General features: G+C 42.9%; 1 pseudogene; it reads right to left on the bottom strand.

Annotated features, from left to right (window-relative positions):
- Positions 1-8,798: 8,798 nt before the first annotated feature.
- On the bottom strand, positions 8,799-13,554 carry LOC100702208 (E3 ubiquitin-protein ligase TRIM21-like; annotated as a pseudogene).
- Positions 13,555-23,346: the final 9,792 nt, after the last annotated feature.

Consider the following 23,346-nt stretch of genomic DNA (forward strand, 5'->3'; position numbering starts at 1 on the left):
TCCTACAGAAGCCACGATAATAGCCGGCCATTCCAAGGAACCGGCGAAGTTCACGTCTAGTGCGAGGCACAGGGAAATCTAGGATAGCCTGGATTTTGGCCAGAAGGGGGCGCACCTGTCCCTGACCCACCTGCTTCCCTAGATAAGTCACAGTGGCCTTACCAAAGTCACATTTGGAAAGATTTAGGGTAAGGGATGCCTCTTTTAATCTTTCAAAAATCTCAGTGAGTGTTCCAAGGTGTTCTGACCAAGTCTCTGAATAAGCTACAATGTCATCTAAGTACACTTCACAGTTTGTGACACCACCTAAGACAATGTGCATATGGCGTTGGAATGTGGCAGGGGCATTTCGAAGGCCAAAAGGCATGACGGTGTATTGAAGGAAGTGATCAGGGGTGACAAAAGCGGAGATTTCAGATGCACGTGGAGTGAGGGGAACTTGCCAATAACCCTTTAATAGATCCAGCTTGGTGACAAACTTTGCGGAGCCAACCCTGTCAACACAATCTTCCATGCGGGGAAGAGGATAGGAGTCGGGTTTGGTCACACTGTTCACTTTTCGAAAATCAGTACAAAAACGTGGGGTTTTGTCTTCCTTCGGCACAAGAAGGCATGGGGAACTCCATGAACTAGAACTAGGGACAGCTAGACCATTTTCCAGCAAGTAGGAAACTTCTTGCTGAAAAAGTGCACGTTTGGTAGGGTTAACACGATAAGCGTGTTGTTTGATCGGAGGGTGGTCACCTACATCTATGTCATGTTCGAGGACAGTAGTGCGAGACGGAGTGTCAGCAAACAGAGATGGGTAAGAATCGATCAGAGAACACACATCGTTCTGGGCAGCCTCACCTAAATGGTTTAGGTGAGATTTTAAATTATCCAATATTTCAGAGTTTCTGAGTCGGGAGCAACCCTCAGCACAAACGAAAACTAAACCATCACTTTCTGGGCTATACTGCGACGGAGATGCTGGCACAACTACCGGCACGGCAGACGGCGCAGCGGGGGATGAAGAGGAGTTTATACCTGCATCACGAACAAAATAAGGCTTCATCAGATTAACATGACACACACGACGTTTTCTCCTACGGTCTGGGGTACCTAAAACATAATCTGTGTCACTCAGTTTCTCTTGAACAGTATAGGGCCCACAGAACTTTGCCTGGAGAGAGGATCCAGGAACGGGTAGGAGAGTCAACACTTTGTCACCCACTTCACATTTTCTCTGCACAGACTTCTTATCAAATTTCTTTTTCATTTTCTCCTGAGACGCGGAAAGAGCCTCGCGTGCAATTTCGCATGCTTTATGCAGACGGTCCCTAAAACAACTTACGTAATCTAATACGCTCTGCTCGGAGATAGCTGTGTCGGACAGATATTTCTCTTTAAGCAGGCGCAGGGGACCACGCACTGTGTGTCCAAACACCAGCTCCGCGGGACTGAAACCCGTGGACTCCTGCACACTCTCTCTCACTGCTAGAAGGAGAAGTGGCAGACCCTCGTCCCACTCTCTTCCTGACTCGAGGCAGAACTTCCTCATCATGGCTTTTAAAGTTTGGTGGAAACGCTCAAGCGCACCCTGTGATTCGGGATGATACGCACTGGATTTTTGATGCTTGATGGACAGCGATTTTAATACCTGAGCAAAAATCCAGTGTAGCAAAAATAAACCACCATTCATTAAGAAATTGGTTTTCTCTGTGTATGGTTTTGGGGACCAGGGCGGGCCATCTTTTCAAACTTATGTTGCGTTCCTGTACCCCTAGACTGGGGCGTAACATAAAGTGGGGGCTCGTCCGGGATAACTGCTGGTAATGGATTTTGAATGCGGCCACATGATCCGCGAACCAATCAGGAGCCGTCAGCTCATCCAATCGGGGCCTGCAAAGATTTAAAGACACAGACAAAGAAAACACAGCCACCAAAACAGAATCTGGCCAGGGCCATAACAGACCACCATCACCTTCACCCTCCACATCCTCTCGAGCTCTTCTCTGAGCCCTTGGTATTTCTCCAGCTTCTCGTGTTCCTTCTTCCTGATATTGCTGTCATTCGGAACTGCTACATCGATCACTACGGCCGTCTTCTTCTGTTTATCTACCACCACTATGTCCGGTTGGTTAGCCACCACCATTTTGTCCGTCTGTATCTGGAAGTCCCACAGGATCTTAGCTCGGTCATTCTCCACCACCCTTAGGGGCATCTCTCATTTTGACCTCGGAACTTCCAGGTTATACTCGGCACAGATGTTTCTGTATACTATGCCGGCCACTTGGTTATGGCGTTCCATGTATGCCTTGCCTGCTAGCATCTTGCACCCTGCTGTTTTGTGCTGGATTGTCTCAGGGGCATCTTTACACAGCCTGCACCTGGGGTCTTGCCTGGTGTGATAGACCCCAGCCTCTATGGATCTTGTGCTCAGAGCTTGTTCTTGTGCTGCCATGATTAGTGCCTCTGTGCTGTCTTTCAGTCCAGCTTTGTCCAGCCACTGGTAGGATTTCTGGATATCAGCCACCTCCGCTATCTGCCGGTGGTACATACCGTGCAGGGGCCTGTCCTTCCATGATGGTTCCTCGTCTCCCTCCTCTTTCTTGGGTTTCTGCTGCCTGAGGTATTCACTGAGCACTCTGTCAGTTGGGGCCATCTTCCCAATGTATTCTTAGATGTTCGTTGTCTCATCCTGGACTGTGGTGCTGACACTCACCAGTCCCCGGCTTCCTTCCTTCCGCTTAGCGTACAGCCTCAGGGTGCTGGACTTGGGGTGAAACCCTCCATGCATGGTAAGGAGCTTTCTTGTCTTTATGTCAGTGGCTTCTATCTCTTCCTTTGGCCAACTTATTATACCAGCTGGGTACCTGATCACGGGCAGGGCGAAGGTGTTGATAGCCCGCATCTTGTTCTTACCGTTCAGCTGACTCCTCAGGACCTCAGGATATATATATATATGTATATATATGTATATACATACATATATTAGGGATGGACCAGTCCGATATTACGTATCGGTCCGATACTGACCTAAATTACTGGATCGGATATCAGAGAGAAATAAAAAATGTAATCACATTTCAACTGCTGAAGTAAATCTTTTTAAATGACAGATATTTCTCCTGAATTCCTTCTGAAAAAATTTGAACACAACAAATTGGTGACCCGACGTGATTTTTCGATTGGAAAGGAGAAAAGGAGGATTGGAGAGGCTGACAGAGTTGCTGTCAGACACCAGAACTGGAGAAAACTGATTCTGGTGATCCTCACAGAAGGCCTTCAAAATAAAGGTAAGCAGAGTCTGTTATATCAAAAAGCAGCAAAATTGGGCATAAACCAAATTAAAATGTGAGCGGTGAGTGGTTAAAGTTCTCTCAGTCAAATTGATCGACAGTTTAGATGATAAGATACATATTTATGAATAAAGTTGGAATTACAAGTTGGTAAGAAGGTTTTTAACAAAGGTTTAATTTAAGCCTCAGGTTTAAAGGTGAAAGAAATTTCAAGGTTTGATCAAGGAAGATCAAGGTTTATCAAGGCTAACAAGGAAATAGGTCAAAGGTTACAATAAGGTAAGGTGATAATATATAATAGATATACATAATAGAGATGGACCGATCCGATATTACGTATCGGTATCGGTCCGATACTGACCTAAATTACTGGATCGGATATCGGCGAGAAATAAAAAATGTAATCCGATCCATTAAATATCAAAAAAGCACCTCACAAAACTTGCGACACGGCGTAACTTTGCTCATAACCGTAGCATGTCGGAGCAGTGTGCATGACGTGATAGAGCGGCTGTGTGTATTTGTAGCCTCTCTACCAAACCAGCATTTCATCTCTGAGGAAGTTATCCCAGAGAGAAGTAAAGCAAGTGTGTAAGTTCATCTCTGAATGTTTGTAAAGCATTCCCATGTTAAGCTTAACAACCGATATATGGAGCGACTGCCTCTTCTCTCTCTCTCCCTCCCTCTCCTGTCGCTACTTCATGAAACTGCTTAATGATCAGCTGATCGGCTTTTCTGTCGCGAGTCCGTCTCTCTTCTTTGTTTTTGGCCCACTTTGCACCAGAAAGAGGAAACCAGCGGCTGAACAACAGCAGCACGTTTAAGCTTGATAAGCTGTTGTTAGAATTTATTTAATATTACTTTCTAGACCAGGATCCTTTTCTACGTAGCTGACGGCTGGTAACTGTGCAGGGGCGGATCTAGCAAAGTTTGGCCAGGGGGACCGATTAACAGGGAAAAGGGGGCACAGAGACATACTTTTCTTTCTTATTCTCATTTAAAATGTCTAGCTTTTAATAAATAATTATCTGAATCTTACACCCAAAGTTTTAATCTGATGTAAAATGTATAGAAGTCCATTACTGTATATAGTAACTGTTAAGTCTAATATACCCTAGTAAGCTAGTAATTTTTCCTTTGGGAAAGTACCATCTGTGAATTCTGCAATTCTGTTGAAGAAAGATGTTGAATCTATTTAATTAATCTTGAAAAATAATTTATTTCTGAGCATTTTTTTCACCCTGCATCAAATTAAAGTTGATTACATCGATTAAGCATCATGAGGTGGCGGGTGGGGGGTGGTTCCCTTTTCTTTTTTTTTTGCTGGGAGTTTGCAACCCTATTAATTAGGTTGCTTAATATTTCTGCTAAGTACTCTTTAAAATACCAGAATAGGGAGGATGGAGTAGGTTTAAGTTTATTAGATTGATCAGTGTTGCTGAACTATGAAATATTTTGGGCGCAGTGTATTTTTTACATACAGGTATAACAGAATAGCTTTAGTGTTGTTGTTTATTTAAACTTGAGTATGAACTTATACAAAATGCAGCAAGATATTAAAAAACAGTTTTATTGATTAAAAAACACACTATATCGGATTCATATCGGTATCGGCAGATATCCAAATTTATGATATCGGTATCGGTATCGGACATAAAAAAGTGATATCGTGCCATCTCTAATACATAATAGATAAATAGTGTGAAAATATAAAATAAAAGGGGTTTTTTTTTGGTTATAAGGAATAAATAGGTCAAAGGTCAAAACAAGAGTACAGTTAAGTTGAAATTAATATGTCAAAGGTCAGATTAAACAGGTTAAACAGATAAGATTGGCAAAATTAAACAAAGATAAAGAAATAATACATTAAAGAAAGAAAGAAATTAAAAGTATGAGTTAATGAGAAATTAAACACGTTTGAATTAGGTTATTTTCTCATTAACTCATACTTTTAATTTAAACAGGTTTAAATTAGGTTACCCCTCTGTGAATTGCTACCTTATCGTGGTGGAGGGGTTTGTCTGTCCCAGGGATCCCAGGGGCTATGTTGTCCGGGGGCTTTTGCCTCCTGGTAGGGTCTCCCATGGCAAATTAGTCCCAGGTAAGGGACCAGACAAAGAGCGATTCAGAAGACCCTTATGAGGAAAACATCCTCATAAGGGCCCCGGTAACCCTATCCCAGGCAGGGACAGGGTTATCGGGCGAGGCGAGCGTCTCGTGGCCGGGCCTTAGTCGATGGGGCCCAGCCAGGCACAGCCCGAAAAGGGGATATGGGCCCATCCTCCCGCAGGTTTGGCCATAACAAACACCTTGTTCAAACATAAGAGTGTCCATAAGTGCACATGGCACCAGGACGCTCTAGGCAGCAGGTCGATGATCGATTTTGTAATCGTATCACCAGACATGCGACCATATGTTCTGGACACTCGGGTAAAGAGAGGGGCTGAGCTGTCAACTGATCACCAGCTGGTGGTGAGTTTGATCAGGTTGCCGGGGAGGACGCTGGACAGACCCGGTGCACCTAAACGCGTAGTGAGGGTGTGCTGGGAAACCTAGCAGAGGCCCCAGTCCGTGAAATCTTCAACGCACACCTCTGGCAGAGCTTCAACAGCATTCCGAGGAGACTGGGGACATTTAGTCCGAATGGACCATGTTCAGCATCTCCATTGCCGAAGCTGCTGCATTGAACTGTGGCCGCAAGGTGGTTGGTGTCTGTCATGGTGGTAACCCCGAACCAAATGGTGGACACCAGAGGTGAAGGGAGCCACCAGGCTGAAGAAGGAGTCCTATCGGGCTTGGTTAGCCTGTGGGACTTCGGAGGCAGCTGACAGGTACCGACAGGCCAAGCGGAATGGGTGAAGCAAAAACTCGGGTGTGGGTGGAGTTCGGAGAAGCCATGTAAAAAGACTTTCGGACCGCCTTGAAGAGATTCTGGCAAACCGTCAGGCGTCTCAGGAGGGGAAAGCGGTGCTCTACCTGCACTGTGTATAGTGCTGGCGGAGCGCTGCTGACTTCGATTGAGAAAATTGTCGGGCGGTGGAAGGAATACTTCGAGGACCTCCTTAATCCCACTGACATGGCTTCCGAGGAGGAAGCAAAGTCTGGGGATGAGGGGGATGACACGTCAATCGCTAGGAGCTAGGTCACTGAGGCAGTTAAACAACTCCTTGGTGGCAGAGTTCCTGTAGGCTCTGGATGTTGTAGGGCTGTCCTGGCTGACATGCCTCTACAACGTTGCGTGGAGATCAGGGGCAGTACCCCTGGACTGGCAGACCAGGGAGGTGGTCTCCATTTTAAAGAAGGGGGACCGGAGGTTGTGTTCCAACTACAGGGGGACCACACTCCTCAGCCTCCCTGGGAAAGTCAATGCCAGGCTGCTGGAAAGGAGAGTTTGTCTGCTAGTCAAGCCTCAGATACAGGAGGAACAATGCGGTTTTCGTCCTGGTCGCGGAACACTGGACCAGCTCTAAATCCTCTGAAGGATACTTGAGGGCGCACGGGAGTTTGTCCAACCAGTCTACGTGTGTTTTGTCGACTTGGAGAAGGCATTCGACCGTGTCCCTCGGGGTGTCCTGTGGGAGGTGATACGGGAGTATGGGGTGTCTGGCCCATTGCTACAGGCCATTCGATCCCTATACAACCGTCGCAAGAGCTTGGTTTGCATTGCCGGCAATAAGTCGGACTCGTTCCCGGCGGGTGATGGGCTCCGCCAGGGCTGCCCTTTGTCACCGAATCTGGTCATAATTTTTATGGACAGGATTTCTAGGTGCAGCCAAATGGCAGAGGGCTTTCACATGGGTGGCCTCAGAATCTCATCTCTGCTTTTCGCGGATGCTGTGGTTCTGTTGGCTTCATCGGGTGATGGCCTCCAGCTCGCACTGGAACGGTTCACAGCCGAGTGTGAAGCAGCGGGAATGAGGATCAGCACCTCCAAATCTAAGGCCATGGTTCTCAGCCAGAAAAGGGTGGAGTGCCCACTTCGGGTCGGGGATGATTTCCTGCCCCAAGTGGAGGAGTTTAAGTATCTCGGGGTCTTGTGACGTGAAGTGACGTGAGAAGGGAGCTGGAAATCGACAGACGGATTGGTGCTCTGGCCGCAGTGATGCAGATGCTGCACCGGTCCGTCGTGGTGAAGAGAGAGCTGAGCGTAAAAGCGATGCTCTCAATTTACCAGTCGATCTATGTCCCTACCCTCACCTATGGCCACGTGCTTTGGGTAGTGACCGAAAGAACGAGATCATTGATACAAGCGGTGGAAATGAGCTTCCTCCGAAGCGTTGCTGGCCTCTCCCTTAGAGATAGGGTGAGGAGTTCAGCCATCCGGGAGGGGCTCAGAGTAGAACCGCTGCTCCTCCACATCGAAAGGAGCCAGTTGAGGTGGTTCGGGCATCTGAGGTGGTTCAGGCATCTGGCGCCTCCTGGGTGAGGTGTTCCAGGCATGTCCCACCGGGAGGAGGCCCCGGGGCAGACCCAGGACACGCTGGAGAGATTATATGTCTCGGCTGCCTGGGAACGCCTTGGTGTTCCCCCAGATAAGCTAGAGGAGGCTTCTCTGCTTGTGCTGCTGCCCCCGCGACCTGGCCCCAGATAAAGCGGAAGAAGGATGGATGGATGGATGGATGGATGGAAATTATGTTAAGAGTTACATTTTAAGCCTTTGTTAATGGGTTAAATTAGATAAAACAAGCGGAATAACCGATTGGGGAAAAGCACTGCAAATCCCAAAGATGTTGTGGTCAAAGCTCTTTGAAATAGTTTGTACGGCATAAAGAAAAAAAAAGGTATATTTCAGTATATTGTTACTGAGCCCAAACCGCCGTAGTCACTGGTAGTGTTACTGAAGGAGGAATTCTCCCTTAAAAAATAAAAAAACAGTAAAGTGTTGTTCAACAGTTCGACATTGATAGAGTTACAGGTGTTTAATGGGTTTGTTTGTGTGTTTTGAGAGTTCAGACCGAAAGGGATCGCACAATCGTGTGTGAGTGAGCTTGGTGTGTGTGTGTGTGTGTGTGTGTGTGTGTGACTGCAGCTGTTCTTTGTGTTTTTGCGTGATCGTTGCCTCAGGGGGAAAAGTTGTGTCTGGGTTCAACAGGTAGACTAACAGAGACTGAAGCTGTCAGGAGCCACACACACTATATTCTTTAAATCAAAATCACATGTAAACATTTTTAATGACAGCTCAGCTTTAGTATCCTATTCATTCTGTGATTGCAGCCATTCCCCAACTCTCTGTTTATCTTTAAACCAAATCATCAGAACATGGAAATATAATCATCACATCAAAATGATGTGACTGGAAGAATGCAACAGTCTGTGCTCCACCTGCTCCTTTCTCCTCCACACCTCCAGGTGGAGAACATGGATGTATGAATCTCTACAGAGTTCTTTGAATATTATCTATCTTATTCGTTTTCAGTGAACAAAAATCCTCACAGAGCCAAAATAACCAGTTTGTATCCAACATAACTCAGCTGGACTCCGAATGCTCCGTATAACACCCACACATGATTCACTCAAAGCATTTAACAAACTTTATTGTGAAATGAAGCTTTTGGACATTTATTCTCTGATATTTGCTCTTCAGCTTGAGTCTCCATCAGTGGGAACATTTCCTGATTCAACTTTTCTTCTGTTTGCATCAAACTCCATGAGAATCAAAGTGTGAATCAGAGTCCTGATAATCAGATTCTATAGAAACATGGAGACTGTAGAGGATTTACACTCAATATGTTCATTTGTTCCCTTCAATCAGAATCAGAATAGAAATCAAGTGGTTCTTCCAATGAAATCAGGGATAGATTAATGTTACTGACAGGACAGATGATCAGAGGTGCAGAGTTTTTACCACCATCATTCAGACTGGGACTGAAGTATGGGTGGAGTTTGTGAGTGAAGGAGCAGCCAGTAAAGGAGTAGATCAGAGCTGCAGCACCTACATCATAAAAGGAGACCAGACCCTCCTCATAATCCACAAACACCCCCACCTTTTCAGGACCAGGATGAAGACAGAGATGGACTGAAGGACCAGCAAGAGCTTTGTACTCATTTCCTTTTCTCAGCCACACAGTCCAGAAACCATCCTGAGGTCTCAATCTGATTATTCCCTTCCTGTTGATTGACTCTGTAGCCACTCCTAAAGCCCACTCAGTCTTTCCTTTAACCTGAACCTCAAAGTAAAATCTGCCTGAAGAGAAACTCTGCTCTCCTAAAATCATAACACAGTCAGAAAATCTCTCTGGGTTGTTGGAAGATTCTTCCTCACATCACTATGATACACTTGTTTTCCATCATCAGACAGGATGAGTTCAGGATGAGCTGTATCAGGATCCAGAGTCACATCCACTCATACTGCTGGACCCTCTGCAGCTCAGCCTCAAACAGCTTCTTCTTCATGAGTTTCCAGACTGTCTCCTCCAGCTGAGCCACAGCTCTCACCACAGTCCCCTCATATGATGGTGGACGGACTCTGACCTCTGTCCAGTCCTTGGTGGGTGGAGCAGCTTTCAGGGAGGAGAAGCTTTGGAGGAGGTGGAGGTGGTCTTCAGAGTGTGAGAGCTGCTCCACCTCAGAGCTTCTCTCCATCAGCTCAGAGATTTCCTGTTCCAGATCTTTGATGAGACCTTCAGCCTGTTTCTCTGTAGCTTCCTGTTTGTCTTCGATCTCCTTTATGAGCTCCTTCAGGCGTCTCTCAACAGACTCCTTCAGAGCAGTGAAGACCTGAACACCTTCTGCTTTCTGTCTGTCTGCAGCATCTTTACTCATCTTCACCGACTCTTTGACCTCCTGAATCTTCAGTCGTCTCTTCTGGATCATCTGCTGAATCTCAGCCTCTGTCTTCTCCAGCTCTGCCTTCTTTCCTTCATATTCTTCTCTCAGAGGAACAAACTCGTGGTTCTTGTGCTCTAAAACAGAGCAGAGCATGCAGACACATGTCTGGTCGGTCTTACAGAACAGCTCCAGAAGTTTATCGTGCTTCGTACACATCCTGCCTTCCAGGTTCTCCACAGCATCAATCAGTTGATGTCTTTTCAGACGTTTGACTGTCAGATGAGGCTCCAGGTGAGTCTGACAGTAGGAGGTCTGACACACCAGGCAGGACTTCAGGGCCTTCAGTTTGGTTCCAGTGCAGAAGTCACAGGGAACTTCTCCTGGTTTGGCAGCTTGTTGCTCTGAGCTGCTGCTGCTGGCTTTCTGCTGAGCTTCACGTCTGAACTGAGCAACCATCTCAGAGATGAAGGTGTTGACCCTCAGCTGAGGTCTAGTGTAGAAAGTCTCTTTACACATGGGACACTGACACATCTGATTCATGTCCCAGTGCTGACTGATGCAGGTTTTGCAGAAGTTGTGTCCACATGATGTAGTGACTGGATCAGTGAACACATCCAGACAGATGCAGCACAGAAACTGATCTTCAGATCGCAGATTGCTGGCAGCAGACATGTCTGCACTCTGAGGGAGAAAGAAAAGAAACATTTTATTCAAAATTCACTTTAAATTTCATTTTTAAAAAGAGAAGCAAGCATCAGTAGTCTGAGGAGCTTGGAAAGAAAAGTGTCAGGACTTCTTTAAGTTTCTTGAAGACGTTTCATCAGAGAAGCTTCTTCAGTTCTAAGAGTAACTGGTGGAGACCCAGCAACACACTCAGACACAAACTGGTTCATCCCAAACACAAACTGAACAACGTAGTGTCTGCTGTACAGTGCAGCGTCCAGATGAACAGAATCAACTTTTGGGGATGAACATAAATACAGTCGTTAAAATTGTCGTTGAAATTGTGTCTCGACTGTTTTACAGAAGGTCCAAGATTCATCCAGGTCATTTCTATATTTGAATAAATTGGTTTGTTGGATATATTCCATGAATTATTGTGAAGTAAACGTCCTCGACCTTCTTAGTGACTAAATACTTCTTATTGTAAGTCCATATCAAGGAGCCATTAATATTATAAAGTGACTGTTCCAATAGAACTGACATTGAGGAGTTGCAGGACAATGAATCATATACCTCAGAAATGTGTTATTAAATGTTTGATCCAGTATATTAATGGCATTTATGAGAACATGTTTATTCAGTGGTGTCTGTATATTTGGTCCATTTGTGCCATCATTAAAAACTGTCCTGTTTTCTCTCAGAGATACTGGAACATCACAGCTCCTCACAAACTCAGGATATGGAAGAAGATGACCTTTTCCAGTCACTCGCTGGGATACATCATTCACATTATTCTGGATCCATTTCTCAGAAAAATTTTATTTATTTTTGTATTTCATATATTTGTTTGTCCAAATCGAAGATTTATGTTTGTAGAGAAGAAGCCAACATGATAAAGCCTGTGTGTGAAAATGAGAAAAGTGAATTTTATTGAGATCAAAATCAGGATTTAAGGAGGAATTCTGTCCTCCAGTTTGTTTAAATAAGCTTTGGGATTAAACACCATCATCTATGTTTGTGTCTGATGACATGTTTGATCCAGTTCAGCTTGAATATTACAGCTGATGTATAGAACTCTAACATATTTAAACACTTGATTATCACGATGATTTAGTCCACATCTGTTTAAATAATGAGATTTATGTTTCCACACAAAGTTAGAACGTGAAGCATCGACTGTTTTCCGAATGATTAGGAACATCTGTGACTCTTACAGGATACACAAAGGCTACGTTCACACTGCAGGTCTGAATGGCCAATTCCGATTTTTTGATTTTGATTTTTATGTCTGCTTGTTCACACGACAAATAAAATGTGACAGCAAATGTACTCTAGTGTGAACGCTCAAAGCGGCACGCATGAGCAAAAGCAGACATCACACACAACGCGCTCTGTTTAGACCCAGAGCAAACAGTATTGTTTGACTGTTTCAGACTTTACGTTTCCCAATTTTGCTTTAAGTTATAAAGTTATTTTGTTATTTACATATGGCCTAATAATTATCGTTATTGCTGTTTTAGAGAGGAGCGGTGCTGCCGGTGTTGCAGATTTGTGTCAAAACCTGCAGATTATACAGTACAAATAAAATGTTCAAGTGAGATAATCCCTCCTTGTAAAATGTTTGAATGACTTTTTTAAGTACTGACCAAAATAAGATAAGATAAGATGAGATAAGATGAGATGAGATACCTTTATTAGTCCCACAAGTGGGAAATTTCATGTTAAGGCTGCTATTGCATGCAATGGCGGCGCCATCTTTCCCTCCGACCATACATACATTACACAAAAACATCACATGGGGAAGACACGTCAGAGAGGTATAACAATGGAAAAAGCACCACATGAGGAAAGATAAGGAGAAAAAAAATAACTCCCCCCAGACTGAGCTCCAATAGGGAGATCAGTTCATCAGGGATCAGGGAGATCACTGCTATTTAGGGCAATCGTGGCTCAAGAGTTGGCAGCTCGCCTTGTGATCGGTTGCCGGTTCGAGCCCCGGCTCAGACACTCTCGGTCGTTGTGTCCTTGGTCAAGACTCTTCACCTACTGGCAGCAGGCCTCTGTCAGTCTGTCCCAGGGCATGCAATCCATTATTATTTAAACAAACTGTTAACTGTATATTTCTGTACATTTACGTATTATTATTCATATTGCCACATTCATTGACCTTGTTTATAGGTAATTTCATTGTTTAATCATGATAAAATGTTCCTAATTTAATGTCTAAAAGTGTTTGGAAAAGGCAGAATCCCATGTAAAATTAGCGCAACAAACTCTATTTTCATTACTGAAAATAACTGTATTTTTATGAGAAAGTTATTTTCTGTTATTTTATGGTAGTATTTTGGCGCCCCAGCTGCCGGAATATTACTGTTTTTTTAGGATTTTTTTTTCCTATTTATAGATAATTTCATTGTTTAATCACATTAACATGTTCCTAATTTAATGTTTAAAATCACTTGAAAAGGCAAGATCCCATGTAAAATTAGCGCAACAAACTGTATTGTCATTACTGGAAGTAACCGTATTTTTATGAGGAAGTTATTTTCTGTTATTTTACGGTAGTATTTTGGCGCCCCAGCTGCCGGAATATTACCGTTTTTTTAAGATGTTTTTTTTAAACAGTGTACAGTGGATCTGTGGTTACATGAGCAGATTTCTATGGAAGCAATGTGACTGTGATGAGTCAGCATGAAGTGAACAGAGTGAAGATTTGTGTAGAAACAGGAAGTGTGATCAGCTGCACTCACCACTGTTGCTGAGAGAAACCTGATGGACTCCCCTGAATTTTCTTTTAGAAACAAACAGGGCTCGACTCCAGTTCTGCCGCTGCTCTCTCACACTTTCACTTCTGGAAAATGACACTGAACTTCTCATTTTTGCTCCGCCTCTTCCTGTCTCTTCCTTTACAGGATTTAGCCAGTCTGTACTCAGTGACTTTGTGCAGCGGGTGGGAGAAGTGAGGAGTGGTGTGTGGATTAAAATAAACACCTCCCTCTGCAATTGGATCTTGGACTTCCTAACTGACAGGCCCCAGTCTGTCTTTATAGGAAATAAAACCTCCAAAGTCGTCAGACTGAGTACAGGATTGCCGCAGGGCTGTGTGCTTAGCCCAGCCCTTAGTGGTGGGTCTCATCATCAACAACAATGAGTTTGAATATAGAGGGGAGGTACAACACCTGGTGGACTGGTGTCAGAATAACAACCTGTCTCTAAATGTTCAGAAGACTAAAGAGATGGTTGTTAACTTCAGGAAGACCTCAATGGCCCACACCCCACTGCACATCAACGGATCTGCTGTTGAGATGGTCAACAGTGTGAGTTCCTCGGTGTGCACATATCAGCTGACCTCTCCTGGAACCTGAACACCACCACCATCATGAAGAAAGCCCAACAACGTCTTGATGCATTCTCAATCATCCAGGAAAGTAAATCTCCAAAAGTTGAATCTGTTCATCTGGACGTAGCGTTTTGTGGGAGAAACGTTTCGTCACTCATCCAAGTGACTTCTTCAGTCTCAGCTGACTGCAGGTTTCCCCAACAACGTCTTCACTTTCTTAGGAAACTGAAGACGGCCAGTCTCCCTCCTCCTATCCTCACATCATTTTACCGGGGAACCATTGAGAGCGTCCTCTGTTGCTACATCACTATCTGGTACGGGAATTGCACCCTCGCTGAAAGAAGTCTTTGCAGTGGATAGTGAGGACAGCAGAGAGGATCATTGGAAGCCCTCTCACATCCATCTCCCAACTCTATGACAGACACATCATCCGACGTGCGAACAGCATAGTGAAAGACACTTTCCACCCCTCACATGCACTGTTCTCCCTCCTTCCATCTGGCATACGGTTTCGCAGCATTAAAACTGTAACGACCAGACACTGCAGACACTGCAAGAGCTTCTTCCCCTAAGCAGTCAGAGCCCTCAACTCACTACCACAAAAGGACTGACATACACATGCACCTCTACAAACACCTTTCAGTACTCATCAAAAGACTCAAAAACAAAAAGAACTTTCACAAATCCGCTTCAAACTGGTCCTGGGAACAATATGCTTATTTGCACACTCAGTCACATAGTTACTGAACACACATCCAAATTATATTATATTTGCACATTTTGCACGTCTTTGTCATGTCTCGTCAATAATATCCTGATAATAACTTGAAACTGGTATTCAATGTCTTTGTTTATCTTTCTTTATCGTACAGTTAATATTGCATAGTTACCATTATAGTATTGTATAGAATTGTATAGTTAGTAATTAGTACCTTTTTATTCCTTAATTTTTATCAAACTTAGCATTTTACTTATTTGTAATTCCTAGTTTTATATCTCTTGGAGATATATCCTTTATATATTTATAAATGCACCATGGGGGCTCAGGGTGAAACAGCATTTCGGTACACTGTTACTACTGTACTGAAAATAAAGCTCTTGAATCTTGAATCTTGATTCACACAGTAAACTTATTGACACAGCATCTTATTGAATGCAAAACACCTGATTGTTCTGTAAATAGTTTGAAATGGTTATTTAAAAAATCAAGGTAAAAGGTAAATGACTGCAAATAACTTTGTTATTTGTTTGCAAACTTTGTTAGCAAAACTTGTGCATAGGATTTTAAAACTGACAATTTATATTTGCATTTAAAGTTATGAAATATGATTCAATAAACATGTTTGTGGTTTTTACAGTAAAAAATAGAACTTTTTCTACTCTGATTTTATGTTTTTTGTCTGATTTTAGATCAATTGCGTTAATACGGTATGTGAAAATGAAAACATAACTGTAAATTTAGACACGTGAGGTTGTGCTGAAAAGGATGAAACCAAACATCATCATTAAGTAACGCAATAGTTACTTGTCAAGTAATTAATTACTTTTAGAATATTGTAACTCAGTTACTGACTCATTTACTTCTTCAAAAAAGTAACTAGTAACTATAATTAATTAATTTTTCAAATTGATGATGAAAAATCAATTTGAAAATGATCTAAACCAATCACAGTGGGTGAGACAAAAGACTGTTGTAACTGAAAAGATACAGAGAGTCTCTCTGTGTGTGTGTGTGTGTGATGGTATAAAAGGGACGCTGCAATGCCCCAAGGTTAGAGCACTCATGACTGTAAACTTGTTAAGTTTTAATGTGTGTGTTGTTCTCCTGCATGCAGTAATAAAATAGCTTGACTGCAGGTCAGATGTGTTGGTTTTAGATGTGTCCTTGATCCAGCACAGCTGATTTAAATGGTTAAATTACCTCCTCAACATGTCTTGAAGTTCTCCAGAGGCCTGGTAATGAACTAATCATGCGATTCAGGTGTGTTGATCCAGGGTGAGATCTAAAACCTGCAGGCCCTTGAGGCCTGGAGTTGGACACCCCTGCCTTAAGGTGACATAGCAACAACCACGTGTGTCTTTGTTGTGTAATGAACAGCACTGAAGGACTCCTTTGAAAAGACCAGTTCCTCAAGGCTCTTAATACCATATTGTTTTCTTTTTTTTACATCATTAATAGAAAGACTGTTTTCACCCCCATTTTGTGAATCAAGCTGTCACAACAACCCATCGTTTGTTCACTACAAGACACAGCCCATATTTAAATCAGGGTGGGGAAACATGATCACACTTTCACCAAACAGCCCAGAGGACCAGGGCTGTATCGTCACTGATTCAATTCAGTTTGGACTCAGACATAAATGATTAGAGTTACAATATTTCTGACTAAGTACATATCCATATTTTATATGTATAAAAACGAAGCTGATACTGTGAGACTTCATCAGAGGTGTGAGCATCACAGTGTGGAATGCCAAGACTGCCATAATGAATTAATTAAATACACCATTAAATAATTAATTAAATGTGGCAATAATTAATTAAAATTGGAAATAATTTATTAAATAAATATTTTTGACATATTGAATTAATTATTTATTTATTTCCACACTTAAATTAATTATTGCCACATTTAAATAATTATTTAATGGTGTATTTAATTCATTCATTTTGGCACACTTGAGTCCTTCAGATCTCACCATGAATTTATTTTATCTGTCAACCGCACCACAGCATACCACTCGCAAGCTAATGGGATGTGCGAGCGGTTTCACCGGTCACTCAAGGCCGGGCTCCGGGCTTCCTTAACAGGTGGCGACTGGGTTGACCGTCTTTCGTGGGTGTTGCTGGGATTACGTAGAGCGCTCAAAGAAGACCTTGGGGTTTCCCCGGCTGAACTGGTCCTTGGCCAGCCCCTCCGGGTCCCCGGGAAATTCTTACCTGAGAGCCCCCCACCCCGTGTTTCGATACCTCTGTGCTGCCTTTTTGCCCCCCAAGACACTCATTTCCTGTTCCTGGCCCTGTGCACCACTGCCTGCCTGACACTTTTGTTCCGAGGTCGTTGGACTCTGCTCGTTTCATTTTTGTCAGGCACGATGCCCATAGGACTCCTATGGGCGGTGGGGTGGCTGTAGCTCAGGAGGTAGAGCAGGTCACCTACTGATCGGAAGGTTGGTGGTTCGATTCCTGGCTTCCCCTAGTCAAATATCCTTGGGCGAGATACTAACCCCAAATTGCTCTCTGATGCATCCATCGGAGTATGAATGTGTGTATCTTAGAAAGATGTGCTTGTGCGAATGGGTGAATGCACAAGTTGTGTAAAGCGCTTTGAGTGCTCAGATGAGTAGAAAAGCGCTATATAAGAACCAGTCCATTTACCATTACTCCACTGCGTCCACCATATGACGGGCCATACAGGGTTCTTAAACCGGGTGAAAAACATTTCATTTTGGACTTTGGTGGTTGGCAAGAAGTTGTCTCTGTTGACAGACTTAAGCCTGCACATGTTCTGCAAGATGATCAGGTGGTCCCGGCCCAGGCCACTTGCCGCGGCCGCCACCTGCCACCGGGCTGATGGATTCTGTTTTTTCCCCCAGGAGCGCTCCATAACCAAGTTGTCTGCAGCTTTTTCTGACCGCCAGTGCCAGCCTCGCTCCCGGGCTGGGTTTCCCTCTGTCAGTTCCCCACCCCCCCGGTTCAGCCGTTCCGGCCGTTTGCTTAAACCCCGAGTCCTGGACTAGTTCTGCTGGGTGTTCGGGGGGGGGGTCATGTGTGGTGGACCACTAGAGGGCTCCAGTCACACCCAGTGTTGAGGAAGTGTGTTGCTGTGTTTTGTGGCGCGATGTGTTCAGTTGATGTTGGAGAGGAATAAAGAAGGAGTGAGAACTGAGAGCTCTGTGTCGTCCATGCTTACCTCCACAAGGGTAAACAACCCTGTACGCCACGATAACGTCAGCTCTCTGAGTTGACCCAGAGTTTCCCAGCTGGGTCACATAAAAGTGTCGGCAGCATCAAACTAATCTAACGGTCATCTACGAATAATTCACGGGTCATATCAATATTATTTTACAGAAAATCATCCTTATTACTGCCAACTATTCCAGAGATGTGAAAATCTACAGCATAAAGAGCACAAAAATATAGCAGTCTAACGCAACACTGTAACAGAGATGAACGCATCAGTTTGTCACAGATCAAAGTGGAATGAAAGTGACTGGTTGAACAGGTGTTCATAATCTGTGTTTTCTGCATTTTCATCAGCGTAAGAGACTCAGCAGCAGATTAGAATAACATGTATACATTTAATAAATCACCAAATGAATACACGCAAGAAACGATCAAACCTGTTCTGACAATTTGAGTTTGTATTCCCTCAGCTGCAGACTCCCTGCTGGTTAAATGTTTGAGAGCGAAGATTAGATATAAAGCAAACGTCAAACATAGACTCAGTCTGCGTTCACATTTGAGGCCAGCGCGTATAGTGGCTGTGTCCTGTTTTAAGATGATATATGTAAAATTGTTGTCTGACTCGTGTTGATCCAGCAGCTCACAGTCCGTGGTTACCATGGTTACTGCATAAGCAGCTGTAATTTAAACAGCTGGCACAGCCAACACATTCTCACTCCCAACTCGTCAAATGTGTGACGCATGGTCAGGCTCCCTCTGCTTCACTTATCGACGCGCAGGGTCCCCCCCTCGCGTTGAGAATTGACGTGCAGGGTCCTCTCATTGAATACTATAGCGCTCCCTAAACGTCGTTTATCGACGACAAGAGATTGCCGTGGAAGAGCTTGTTGTCCGTATATTTATATATTTCCGAAATCACATTGTAGTGACGTGTACTGAACACAATATATTATATAATGTAAACAACTACCTGAGAAACATCAGATACAGCAGATAAATTAATTATAGGCCATTACTTTTGTATCGTTTATTGCATTTATGGAGGGAGAGGTGTAAAAAGGATGTATTGTTCCGACAACAGTTAATCCTTAATATGTTTTATGTGTGTGTTTTTGTGGTTGTGGTGGTGGTGGTGGTGGGGGGGCGCCAGAGGGAGTGTTCGCCCGGGGCGCCAAACAGGCTAGGACCGCCACTGGCTTTGAGTAACCACATTTTTTACCATATTAAAAAAATATATCAATGATGTATTTTGATGGGCTGTAACCTCCCTCATTTACTTTTAGAATTTTATGAAAAGTTTTGCACTCAGTGGTGAGTGATGTAGTTAAAATCATTTGTGCGGGATTTTGTCAGTCACAGTTTTTCGAAGCTTTTGTCTCCACGCAGTGTTTTTCACTTGTGGTAATTAAGCTAAAGTGGCTCAGTCCAGCAACATAACTGGTTTTCATTTTCATGCTGTCGGAGCCCCGTGACTTTAGTGCAGGCACAGCTCACATAGAGGGATGATGCGAGTTTCCAGTTATACTTGGTTGGTGTATCAGTAAGACCCATGCTCAGTCACGATGTTTATGTTTCTGTAGAACGATCTTCAAGACAAAGGTACATTCAGGAAATAATATAGTAATATGTGTTTAATCTGACATAAGTCTTTCATAATTTGTATGTTTAACAAGATTTATAACTGCAGAAGCCTTGAGGTGGATAGTTTATGCTCAAAAAGTATTCATGTATAATAAATTAACCTCTCTGTCATTTTAGTCAGTAAAACTGTTTGGTCGCCTTAGGGCATAAATGGATAATAGTAAGAATGCTCTGTATTTAACGTCAAATTAACACCCAATGGTGTTTGGATACAGAGATGATATTGTGTAGATTAAAAGGACGTCTTTTCAAATATAGGAAGATATATACATATATGCATACATATAAATACATAAATAGTGTTATTTCATGTCATGATCTATCACCAAATCGGTACAGAAAATAGGGTCTATCCCCATTTTAATCTAATAAAGAGTTTCATGGTTTTATAAGTGAACCTCACCTTTAAAAATTTTAGTATTACTTCAAATTTGTCTTTAACAATTTGTTTGTGTAAAATTTTTACTTCGGAGAGTGTGATTGTTATTAATGTTGTGTTCTTTTCAGTTGTTGGAAGATCCCTCAGCTTAAATTCAGCTGATCAGTATGTAGACTATGCATTTTAAATAAGTTGTGATGGATGATTGTATTAATTTAAACTACTAGTTTTGAAATTGAAGCAGAAGAAAATGACTAAGTTGACCCTACTTAATATAAGTTAACTCTGCCCATTTACATTTTATTCTAGGTTGAACGAGATAGAGCTCCATGTAATCACTGATGACCAAATCGAGAAGTTGTTTCTTCCATCAGGGATCCCACCAACAGTAGAGGAGCTGCAAAGTGTTGTGAAGGATACCTTTGGGATTTCAAACGACTTCAGTCTTCAGTATTTGACACCAAAATTTCAGGACTACTTCACTATTCACAGAAGTGACCAGATAAAAGACAAAGACACTGTGAAGGTTGTTGGCATCACCCTGGTCATCCTGCCAGTTTTCGACAGCCCCTCTGATCAACTGTCAGCTGACTATGACTCATCATCCAATCCAGTTGTATCTAATGCAGACTCTGCTGCAACCACTTCTCAGGACACCATTATTAAAAAGGCAGAACTTGTTCCCCATTCCACAGTCAGCATAGGAAACTGAAATGCAACTGGAAAGAGCCACTGAGGATTATAAAAAGAATGTAAATCTTCTGCCCACCTCCAAAGTAAAGACTGACATTCTCGAGAAGTTGGCTGAAACTATATTTTCAATTATGGCCTAGTCTTCCTATTATATTATTATTATATTATATTATTATTCCAAGCACTAGTGAAAAATTTCAGTGCATACGATCTAAATTAATCAGAAAAATGTGATATTATAAATTTTGTATACGTTTTATATTCCACAATAAAAACAATAACTGTTTGAATGTTCTCTTTGTGAAATTGATTCATTTTACTCAGAAAAGAAATTAAATTAACTTGATTTTCTCTTACTATTCAGTCATTGTTTATAAAGTTTAATTGGAAAATGCTGCAGTGATGGTGGTGGAGCAGCATTAATGATGATGCTGTAGAACAACAGGAACACGGGGATATCAGGCTGTTAGTGGGTTTAGTCATTCCTGCTGCACTGTTTGTTCTTCTTATTGAAGTGACCTGCTGAGAGCTCACACTGTTCTCTGTAGAAATGATGTCAGTCTGACTCGTCACATGTTTGGAGGCACGTTTGATGTTTGCTCTTCTGGAAACTCTCAGTATCAAATATGGAACATGCAAAGGAGACACGCTTCAGTCTGGACCTGTTTCTGTAGCAGCCACCATCATTCTACATGTTTGTACATCAGCTTATCAAATCCTGTCTACTGTCTTCATTTATTACTCTTCACCTGCTTCACTGTCACTGTGTGGGCGGAGCTGCCTGAGCCCTGCCCACACATACACACCTCCTCTCTGGAGCTACACTTCTGCTTCATCTCTGCCTCTTTTCTTCATCCTCCATCTCTCTTTTCTCTTCTTCAGTGTTCTGCAGCCACGGAGCCTCACAGCCATTAGCACGCCCATACCTGAGCAGCTAGCATTACCCAGCATGCCGTGCAGCAGTGTCAGTTTGTAAATGTGCAATAATTCCTGCTCCAAACTGTTTCTGTTTCACAGATTGCTGTGTGCCGTGACCTTTGACCTGCTAAAGTGAGTCAGCTGTGGATTATTCATTGTTGTGTCTGATACTTAGAACTGTGAGGAAGAAGCTACACAGTTAATCAGGGTCCCCTCTCTCTGAATCAGGAAAGGTTGGCAGGCCGCGTGTGGGCCTTGGGCCATACGATGAGTATCACTGTTTGAAATGTGAACATTGTTCTGCTACAGTCAATAGACGAAACCAGAGAAGAAGAAAACAGACTTTACCATGAAGATCCTCAGTGTGGATCAGTATAATATCAGCCTGATGTCTGCAGTTTAGTGTCAGCACAACTTTCACATCATATTCATCTCAGCACAACTAAAACATGCTGACTGACCTCAGAGTTTCAAGTCCACATCCTGGACTCTCCAGAGAACCACACAGATGCTTCACTCCTGGATCCTGCAGCTTGTTCCAGCTCAGGTCCAGCTCTCTCAGATGGGAGGGGTTGGACTTCAGTGCTGCTGCCAGATAATCACAGCTGATCTCTGACAAACCACAGCCCCCCAATCTGTATAAAGAATGAAAGATGTAAGTTTATTAGACAAACTGCTTGAAATCATTCAGTGTTTCATCATCTGTTCAGAGCTGAAGAAGGTTCAGAATGTAGAAGTTTAGAAAATGGAAACTCCAAACAGCTGAAGCCAACAGGAAGCAGCTTCAAACAAACACAACAAGAGAAAAAACTCTGAATGTTTCATATTAAAGTCGTACATTTATCATAAAAACATGAAAGAGACTTGAAAAAGTCGTGTTTTTCCTTCCAGGAACCACATGGCTTCACTTTTAAAGGTGAAGTGTGAAAGAAATGGACATATTTGAAGTCCAACACCTTTTTCCAGTCACATTATTAAAGCAGACAAACTACAAGCTCATTTTCATTCCAACAAGTCATCTTCTGACCTGGACTAACAACACTGGTCTCTATGTGCAGCTGGCTGTGAGACTCAGGGAGCGTCTACAAAGTGCAACACTGAAAGAACATCACACACTAATTTGCTTCAAGCACTTTCACACAAACATCTACTGTCATTATTTTTACCAAACTCTGTGGATTCTTTGTTGGAAATTCAAATGGGATTCAAATGGGATTCAAACGGTCAGACAAAAGAGGGTTATGAGGAAATATGATGAAATGTTGTGTATTAGCAGCAAGTTATTAAATCATTTTCCTCAGAAACCAAACAAAATGATTGACAAACATGTTTTTACAAATTCAGTGTTGGACTTTGATCAGCAGGATAACCTGATGTTTAAAGGCATTTTGGTCTTGCTGTAGGAGAGTCCAGTTATTACTCAATATTTATGGATGATGTTCTAAATTAGGCTCAAATATGTGACAGACATTTAATCCCATTTCAGTTTGGCCTCATCTTGGGCCGGATTATCCGACACACACTCTGACCACAGGTCACTACCTCTTCAAGCCAAACACAATAAAAACATGAGCATATATTTGTTTCCTGATAAAATGATGTGACAGGTAGAATAGAGTATAGTGGTGGTGTTACAGCCTTTCTCCCCTCTGCTGCCGAGGCTGTTAGTCTCTCCCAAACTCAGCTACAGGACTTCCACATGAATGAAAGCAGCAGAAGTGGCTTTACAAATGAAAGAGGAAGAGGAGAAGAAGAGG

Source organism: Oreochromis niloticus, unplaced genomic scaffold, assembly GCF_001858045.2.
Source record: "Oreochromis niloticus isolate F11D_XX unplaced genomic scaffold, O_niloticus_UMD_NMBU tig00007375_pilon, whole genome shotgun sequence".
Taxonomy (NCBI): Eukaryota; Metazoa; Chordata; class Actinopteri; order Cichliformes; family Cichlidae; genus Oreochromis; species Oreochromis niloticus.